We start from the raw sequence: 9,909 nt of genomic DNA on the forward strand, positions 1-9,909 counted from the left end.
GTTTGTGAAACTGCTATGAACCTTAATCTACCTAATATCCTGAAACATTGATTTTCATTTTTTTCGTTTTGCAAATGAACAGTGTGTGACAGTATTACATGAAAGGAATGATTATCAGATTGAACAGTCTGTATTTTGTAGGTTGGAGTTTGTCTTCAGTTTAACTCAGTACTGTTTGGTTAGGTTTGGGTATTAAAGACAAATTTTTTGTGGTTTAGGCAATAACAATTAGGGGTTTTGGGGTTTGGGTGTTAAAGTCTCCTTGGGTGGGGTAAGGAATTAAAAATCACTTTGGATTAGAAAAATATTACAACGTGTTAAAACAGACTTTCTCATTCTATACTTAAAAGTCCCATCTCCTCTGCTCTCCTGCTATAGAAAGAAAAACAGACACAACAACATCTTCCACTGAAATACATTACTTTGAAAATAATGTTGAGTGTCATGAAAATTGATAAATGCCCATCAGAATGAATGCAAAAAAAGTTTCATCACTATTTCTCATTTAGCCATGAAACCATACTGGGTCATCTTAGTTGGTTCAAAATATTCCATAATGATATCAGTAATTGCACATTTAGTCCTCTCTCAAAGCAGAGTCTTAATCTTACTACCTGCTGTTCTTGCTTGCTGTTTTTAAATTGAGCAGGCTATGTCTTTATCATTTTTTTTAATCTTGGTCATAGAATGGGATGCCATGTTTTTACAATGGAAAGATATACATTTTAATAAATTATATTCAAAAATCTTGAATTTGCAATTATGACAATAAAATTTCCAAGAATAGGCTCACATTAAATTCTCATTGTCCCATACTTCACTTTATTCAATTTTACTTCCCAATGCTACCCCTCCTTTAATTCAACGGGCTCCGATGGTGACCACATCCAGCTAGCGCCAAAACAAAACTTCTACATATTCATTTAGAAAATTCAAGGGAAAATGTGAAATAGCACATGAATGATCTTCAACTGAGTTATTAAAAAATGACACTTGGTATGAAATTAAAATAAATTGGCTGCTTTGCTCTGTAAAAGTCACTTTACATATTAGATTTCAAATCAGAATGACTGAGAAGTTAAGATACATGTTTTTTTCAGTTCACTGCTTGGCATCTGTGATGTTTCTGGATTGGGCAAACAACGATGCAGAATCAGAGATCAAGGGGACAAAGTGGGGCTATCAGCCAGAAATAACAGCAACAAGATATACAATTTATCGGTAGAGGAGCACAGTAATGGAGGCCTGATCTGGAGCCATAGTTTAGAGCTGAAATGAAAGGGCACTTTGATTGCTCCACTCTCCACGAGCCCCCAACAGTGGGCAGCGTGAAGAGTTGAATTGTGGGAGCTACAAAAAAAAGTCAATGACAGCTTTGTGATCTAACAACCAATAAAACTCCCAATATGATGAATAAGGTAAATTAAACCCCTGAGTAAAATGAGAATTATGCTGAAAAGAAAAAAAAGGGTAAGGTAAGATGAGATAGCATGAGATAAGAAATTACATTACATACTATGTCTGAATAATGGTGGAAATACAACAAAAACACCATATATACATTTATGTTATGACACATGGTCCATATTTTAAGTCTGTGCAGTTCCCCATCTGGGACTGGCTGATTTTCCCTTGCTCCATGACTTTGTGCCCGGCTGCTGCTCCTCCAGTGTATCAGTACTCTAACTGCCACACTAATCAGAATAGCCTACACATATTTAAACCTTGGCTGTCTGTGCTTTAATGGGTAGGTGTCAGTCTCTGTGTAAGCAGCTTGTCTCCTACACTTTTGTGGGTAATTGTCTGTAAAGACTTGTTTGACATACTGTGTGCATGACTAAAAATACAAGAGCAATTTTAATGAGTGTGAGTTTGGATTTACAGATTTATTTTTATTTCTTCACTGACTGGAGCTGAGCTCCACAGTGCTCAGTTTTCATAATCTTCCCCAAAATATATTCAAACTCTTTTGAACAAAAAGCCTGTTGAAAACTCATTTCTTTTATTGTCACTGTAAACTCCTTTATACCTGAGTTGCTTTGGACAAAATCGATGTACTATAATAACCACTCACCTAGGGAAGTTATGTGATTCCGCTATGTTACTGTACCTTAGACTGTTGATTCTACACACAGTGAGGGGATGTTATCTGTTAAGGGAAATGAGGCATTGAAGAGTTGAACCATACTGTACTGTATTATGTTAATAGACTAAATATGATGATTTCACACGCGGCATTGAAAAAAGATAAGATAAACCCTCTAAGTTGACAACAGGACAGCAGCTCATGGCCAGCAGTTCAACATCCAGTGTGCAGTGATGCTCTCTCACAGTAGCCTGTCCAGGACTTCACCCTCTGTTGTTAACAAGCACTGCAATCCTCCCCTCTTTATTGTAACCCCCCTGCCTGCAGTCTGAAAGCTTGGTGTTGAGGTGTTCGTCATTTCTGTAGTTGTGTCTCAGTGAAACAAAAAGTATTGCTTGTTCATTTTATCTGCTAGCAATCTCATAGGAATCAAATTGTTTAAACTTCCTCCTTCTATTTCTCTATTTTGTTCTTGCTCTGCACCTAAAATATATACATTCTCTTTAACTCATATGGGTCTGGGGTCTTATTCCATGCATTACTTGAGCCTCGAAAAGCTCAGCTGCTGCTCCTACCTGCAAACAACTTTTTTTGTTGGCATGGTTACACATAATAAAAGATGTTAAAAAGGACCAGAATTACCAGCAGGAATCATTCCAGTAACACAGCATCCAAACTAGCATAGAAAAATGCCCTCACAGAAGGGAGGCTCAGCGGAAAATCCAAAGAGGACTAAGAAAAACACAACAGATCCAAAGTTATTGCAGTAGGGTGTCAGCAGTGCAGCATTCTAAAAATATTCTATGGTGTCTCAGGATTTGTGCTCCTCTTATATGAAAGCAGCATTTGAACTATGTGCCATGTTTGTCCAAAATCTCCTAATCAATATGTTAATAATCTAACTAAGGTTCTACAGAGCTTTTTCTGGTACTGGGTAGGTTCAGCATTTTCTGTAGTAAGGTGTCCCCATAAAGGCATAGGCTGAGACCAGGTCACTATGAAGGAATGTCCACAATTACGAGCACTCTTTGGTTATGATTCTTTATCCTGCTGCAGTAAGAATCCTTCCACACAAAAACTCAACCAGAGACTGGGGCATGTTAATATAATAGAGTCAATTTCAAACTGTTTCCAACTCCAGATTAAGAAAAAAATTAAAAGAAAAAGAAAAACTAAACTACACATAGCATAGCATAAATTAGATTTAGTGATGATTTAGATATGTGAAACAGTTTCAAGTCTTTGCAGTTTTCTCTGATAAAGCACATTATGATTAAATGGTGCAACCTACACCAGCTTGATAAATTAGATTTATTTTTTAGAGATATTATCTGTGCTTTATTCCTCCTTTTGACTGTAAACAGTGGTAATACTGAGAGACAGATGACAACTATAGTTCAACAGCAAAATCCATTTTGCAGAAAGAATGGCACCAGGATATTTAAGCCAAAATTAAAATTGTTACCTACTCTGTTAATCATGTTAACACATGCACATCTGCTGTGCTACACGCAACAAGATAAACATTCACTCATGTCCTTGGATTCAGACGTGTCCCCAGTGACAACATTTAGTAGGTAACTCCTGATGACACTCATGTCTGTGCTTGTGGCAACTGTCCTCAACGATAGACTTTTATGGCCCCATCAGTGAGACAACAAACGCTCAGTCACCATACAAATTAGCCCCAAAACTGAGGTAAACAATTGTGTCTTTCCTCTGGGGGAATTCTCAATGTCAAAGCAAATCAACACCCATTTTGTTTGTCAAGAGGCTGCCACATAGTTAGATACCTTGATAGTATATGTAGTCCTGTTGTGCAGTCTGAAAGGTGTTAGTTGCTTTTTGGACTGGAATAAGAAAGAACTGTATTTCTTACACTTTCTACAATTTAATGTTGAAAAGTAACAGGCAATAGAAAAGACTGAGAGAAAAGAAAGGCAAAAAGACACAAATTATTTATTCATTTACACAACTAATCAACTACCTCAGAGACCTCTATGCTCACCCTAGGCAATGGGTTGTATCTTAAGCAACAACTAATTTTTGTCATCATCTCTTCCTCTTCCCTGCTTCAATTTGCTGCTGCCTGACACCAAAAAGATACAGGTATGGGGGCACTATTTAGACTAAAAACACCACAACAGATGATGTGTTTTTGTAAGATGTTGTGTTTTTTCAACAATTTAATTCTGAATGTTGACACTCAGACACACAAAAAAGGAATCTTATAGGTCATGCTTTATGGAACCTTTACATTCTCGGTTGACTTTGTCTCTGAATCTGATCAGTTACTCTGTTTCTCAGCCAGTGCAACTGTTATGAGGTGTAATTGTGGGCTGCTATTGCTCAGGAGGAATGGCTGTCTGCCAATCAGAAGATCTGCAGTTCAATTTACACATTGAATTGCTTTTGGCAGGACACTGAATTCTACATGGCCTCTGATGTGTTCGGAGTGAGAATGCCTGTGAAAAAGCATCTTTTAGTTAAAAAATATCTTTCAGTGTTCAACGAGACGTTCACACTGAGGGTCTTAATGCTCAAATCCGATTTTTGTTTGGCTGTTCACATTACCTCTAAAATGTGGCCTGTCTACGGATTGCTGTGTGAACAGCTCACGTTCCTGAAGTGACCTGCACGCGCAGTTGATCATTGATGACATCACGCCAGTAGACCACGCCACAATAGTGTTTCCTGAAGCAACCATGGCAACGGCAACCGGTGCTGCAGGAATGGATGGCTTAATGCTAAAAATCAGGGCTCTCAAGTCTGACGAGACACATTCATTTCAACAAGTTCTCACGCTCACATGCCACACATGGTATTTCTCATGCTGAAAAAAGTATAATATAAATTTCCGCTATCGCTGTGGAAATGGCAGGGAATAAGCACGTCTCCCATGAGTCTGAGCAGAGCAACACTAACAACAACACTAATGATAATATAAGTAATACAAGACCTGTCCCAGTCCCTTGGAGCCAGGAGTGGTGGGATCAGCATGTGGCTGGGTACACGGAGCAGGAATTCTTCCAGAACTTTAGAATGTGGAGGAATGCCTTTCATCACATTTATCAGCGCCTCTCCCCAAGACTTTCAAGAGGAAACAGTCATTCAGGAGATCCATCTCCTTGAGAAAGCGCGTGGGAGTGGGGCTATAGTGGGTAGCAACGGGGGCGGGTTACCGCACCTTGGCCAACCTGTTTGGCATCGCAAAGTCCTCCGTTTGCGCTATTGTGCATGACTTCTGCAAAGCCGTGCACCAGGTCCTCATGCCTGACTGTATTACACTACCCCAGGGAGACGATCTCCAGGAGGTGCTGCGAGGCTTCAGGCAGAGGTGGGGTTTCCCCCAGTGTGCTGGCGGCGACCGACGGGAGCAGTGCAGTTCGGGTCAGAATGACGCATTAAAAGCGACCTGGCTGTTCGGACTGTGATCGCATTAAAAAAAATCAGATACGTATCCGATTCAGTACCACAGTTAAAAGTGGTCTGATTCCGATTCGGAAATGTCAGATCCAATGCGACCTGTGCTGTTCACACTGCCAAAAGCAAATCAGATATGGGTCACATATGAGCGAAAAAATCGGATTCAGGTCACTTGCAACTGCAGTCTGAACGTAAAACAAGTTTAGGTTGCAGCTATCTGAACCGAGATCGGTGATATGTCTAATGGGCAACACAGTGTTTCTCTTAATGAAAAACTATCAATATTCCAGATTTTCATTTTACTAGTAGCTTGCTTTTTTATTGCTTTTTTTTTTACCAGTTGCTAGTGTGTGCTTTTAAAGAGGAGAGAAAAAGAAAATGTTGTTATAAAAAGAAAGGATATTTCCCAACTTGAAGAGCTTAATACAGGTGTAACTTCTCTACAGGAGACTCATTTACACACTGCTGACCATCAGAGACCAGTTTTCACTTTATTGTTTTATGTTGTCGAAAGTAGCCAATGTAGAGATGGTGGAAAAGTTCAAAAGTTAAAAAAAATCCTGTTTAAACTAAGCCTATTGGCCACAATGTTCCTAAAAGTCAATAAAGCTCATTATCTTATTGCAGAACCCTTGACTGTGGACACATTTGTATGCATTCATATGGGCATGATGCCACATGCGATACACTACATCTTTCTTTGGTAATTAAAGCAGAACAACCTGAACACTCAGAGCCAGACAAAAAACTAGTTTGAAAGGCTTTGTCTGTCTACCCTCATAACACCAACACTATGGTAATGTTAGCCAGAAGTTATTATGTGGAATTGCAGATTGCTGAAAAACTAAATTAGCTGTTTGCAGATTGCAGACAATAGATATTTTCAGGGAAATTAGCCCTTTATTTTATTCACATGAATAAGATATTCATTAAGGGCATAACATATCAGAATCAGAATCAACTTTATTGGCCAAGTCTGTGAACACACAAGGAATGTGACTCAGTTTTTTCTTAGCTCACAATGTACATAACAAACATTCAACTAGAAAGAACAAGGACAACAAAAAACAATAAGTTAAAGAAAGGTATAAAAATAAATGTGTGGAGTTATTAGTATATTCCAGTATATACATGTTATCCTATTTACAGTGAGGATTATGCTGTTCATTTATATACAGGCAGAATATTGAGCATACTGAGCAAGATATGACATTATGAGACATAAAATGCAAAGTGAATGATTGATTTTGGAGTCAGGGGGTTACTGACACTGGTCAAGTCTTCATCAGTGTGACGGCCTGGGGGAAGAAACAGTTTTTGTATCTGGATGTTTTGGTGTTCAGTAACACATGCCAGAGGGGAGAAGTTCAAACAGATTGTGTCCGGGGTGTGATGGGTCTGCAGAGATGTTACCTGCCCTTTTCCTGACTCTGGATGTGTATAAGTCCTGGATGGAGGGCAGGTTAACACCAATGATTCTCTCTGCAGTCCTGATTGTCCGTTTCAGTCTGATCCCGTCCTGTTTGGTGGCTGATCCAAACCAAACGACCATGGAGGTGCAGAGAACAGACTGGACTATTGCAGTGTAGAACTGGATCAGCAGGTCCTGGGGCAGGTTGAACTTCTTGAGCTGATGCAGGAAGTACATCCTCTGCTGGGCCTTTTTCACTATGGAGTCGATGTTGGGTGCCCACTTTAGGTCCTGGGAGATGGTAGATCCCAGAAACCTGAAGGTTTCTACAGCAGACACAGAGTTATTAAGATGTTGATGGGGGGCAATGTGGGGGGGTTGCTCCTAAAGTCCACTGTCATCTCCACAGTTTTGAGCGTGTTCAGCTCCAAATTGTTCTGACCACACCAGAGGGCCAGCTGTTCCACCTCCTGCCTGGATGAAGACTCGTCACCGTCCCGGATGAGACCGATGACCATTGTGTTGTCTGCAAACTTCAGGAGTTTGACAGATGGGTCTCTTGAGGTGCAGTCATTGGTGTAAAAGGGAGAAGAGCAGTGGGGAGAGCACACATCCCTGGGGGGTGCCTGTGCTGACTGTCCGGGTGCTGGGTATGATTTTTCCCAGCATATCTACTGCTTCCTGTATGTCAGGAAGTCGGTGATCCACTGACAGGTGGAGGCTGGGATGGTGAGCTGGGGGAGTTTGGAGTCGAGGATGTCCGGAGTGATGGTGTTGAACGCTGAGCTGAAGTCCACAAACAGGATCCTTGCATATGCCCCTGGGGAGCAGAGGTGTTGCAAGATGTGATGCAGTCCCAAGTTGATTCCATCATCCACTGACCTGTTTGCCCGATATGCAAACTGCAGGGGGTCCAGCAGGGGGTATGTGATGTCCTTCAGGTGGCTCAACACCAGTCTCTCAAAGGACTTCATGACCACAGACGTCAGGGCCATGGGCCTGTAGTCATTTAGTCCTGAGACACCTGGTTTCTTTGTGACCAGGATTATTGTGGAGTAATACGGAGGGGTGAGGGTGGTGCAGGAGGTGATGAGGTTTGTTTAATGCTGGATCCAGTGATGGGTGTGAATGTCGACTTCTCAAACCTGCAGGAGAAGACATTCAGGTTGTCAGCCAGTTCACAGTTCTCTCCTGTAGTTGATGATCTCCTGTAGACCTCTCCACACTGATGCAGGCTTGTAAGCTGAGAACTTCTTTTTCAGCTTCTCAGTGTAGCACATCTTTGCCACTTTGATCTCCTTTGTCAGCGTGTTCCTGGTCGTGTTGTACAGGACTCTGTCCCCGCATCTGTAGGCCTCCTCCTTGGCCCGACGAAGCATCCTGAGTTTTGCAGTGAACCAGGGCTTATTGTTGTTGTATGGGCAGAAGGTTTTAGTCAGCACACACAGGTCTTCACAAAAGCTGGTGTAGCATGTCACAGTGTCAGTGAGTCCGTCCATATCTGTAGCAGCAGCAGCCTCAAAAACACTCCAATCTGTGCAGTCAAAGCAGGCCTGTAACTCCATCTTTGACTCTGCGGTCCATCTCTACAGGCTTAGCAGATTTGAATTTCTGCCTGTAGTTTGTGAGAAGATGAACCATGCAGTGATCAGAGAGCCCCACAGCTGCACGGGGGGCAGAACGATATGCTTCCTTTAAAACAGTATAACAGTGATCCAGAGTGTTTTTGTCCCTGGTGGGACACTTCACATGTTGTCTGTAGCTTGGCAGTTCATGGCTGAGGTTTGCTCTGTTAAAGTCCCCAAGAACAATGAGCAGGTAGTCTGGATGCTTCCTCTCCATGTCTGTTATCTGGTCAGCCAGGTGTTGTAACTCCTCAGTAACACAGGCCTGAGGTGGGGTTTAAACACCAACCCGAATAAACAAAGAGAACTCCAGCAGTGAAAAAAAACGGCTTACAGTTTAAAGTTTAAAGTGACTCTAAGTGGGGGCTGCATGATTTCTTCAACACTGTGACATCTGTACACCAGCCTTGGTTAATATAAAAACAGATTCCGCTTCCTCTCTTCTTCCAGCTTCGCTACACAGTCCGCTCGGAGAAGTTGAAAGTTCATCTTGTTGTTTAGAGAGCGGACATTCGCCAGGTGTATTGACGGGAGTGCTGTGTGAAATCCCCGCCGTCTGAGCTTAATGAGCACGCCGGCTCGTTTGCCCCGTCTTAGTTTCCTGAACATCTCATAGAGAGCAGCTGCTCCTCCAACTAAAAGTTCAGAGAATATTCCAGAATCATATACGTATGTACCAGAGAGGTTCAACATTAAGGCTTGTTTGTAAATTAGCTTAAAACACATCCAGTTCACAATTTAACATACAGTAGTAAATGCAAACATTATGAGGCAATTCTTGTAAATGAAGAATCTTCCTCACACACCAGAGTAAGTCATGGAGTTCCTCAGGGTTCTGTGCTTGGACCGATTCTTTTTAATTTATACATGCTTCCATTAGGTAACATTTTCAGACAGCATGGCATAAATTTCCATTGCTATGCTCATCATACTCAGCTGTACCTATCTATGAAACCAGATGAAACCAATAGGTTGGTCAGACTACAAGCCTGTCTTAAAGACATAAGACCTAAATTCAATTCAATTCAGTTTATTTATATAGCACCAAATTACAACAAATGTCATCTCAAAGCACTTAAATAATATAGTCCCAATTTAAAACCAATTGGAATTCAATTCATTGTAATCATAATCTATATCCAATCTCCCTTTTTTGTCTAAAGTTCTTGAAAAAATAGTTGCAGCTCAACTTTGTGATCATTTACATAGAAATAATCTGTGTGAAGAGTTTCAGTCAGGATTCAGAGTGCATCATAGCACAGAAGCAGCACTGGTGAAAGTTACCAATGATCTCCTCTTAGCCTCTGATAGCGGACTTGTTTCTGTGCTTGTCCTGTTGGATCTCAGTGCTGCATTTGATA

This window comes from Leuresthes tenuis, unplaced genomic scaffold, assembly GCF_036924035.1.
Source record: "Leuresthes tenuis unplaced genomic scaffold, fLeuTen1.0.hap1 SCAF_10, whole genome shotgun sequence".
Classification (NCBI taxonomy): domain Eukaryota; kingdom Metazoa; phylum Chordata; class Actinopteri; order Atheriniformes; family Atherinopsidae; genus Leuresthes; species Leuresthes tenuis.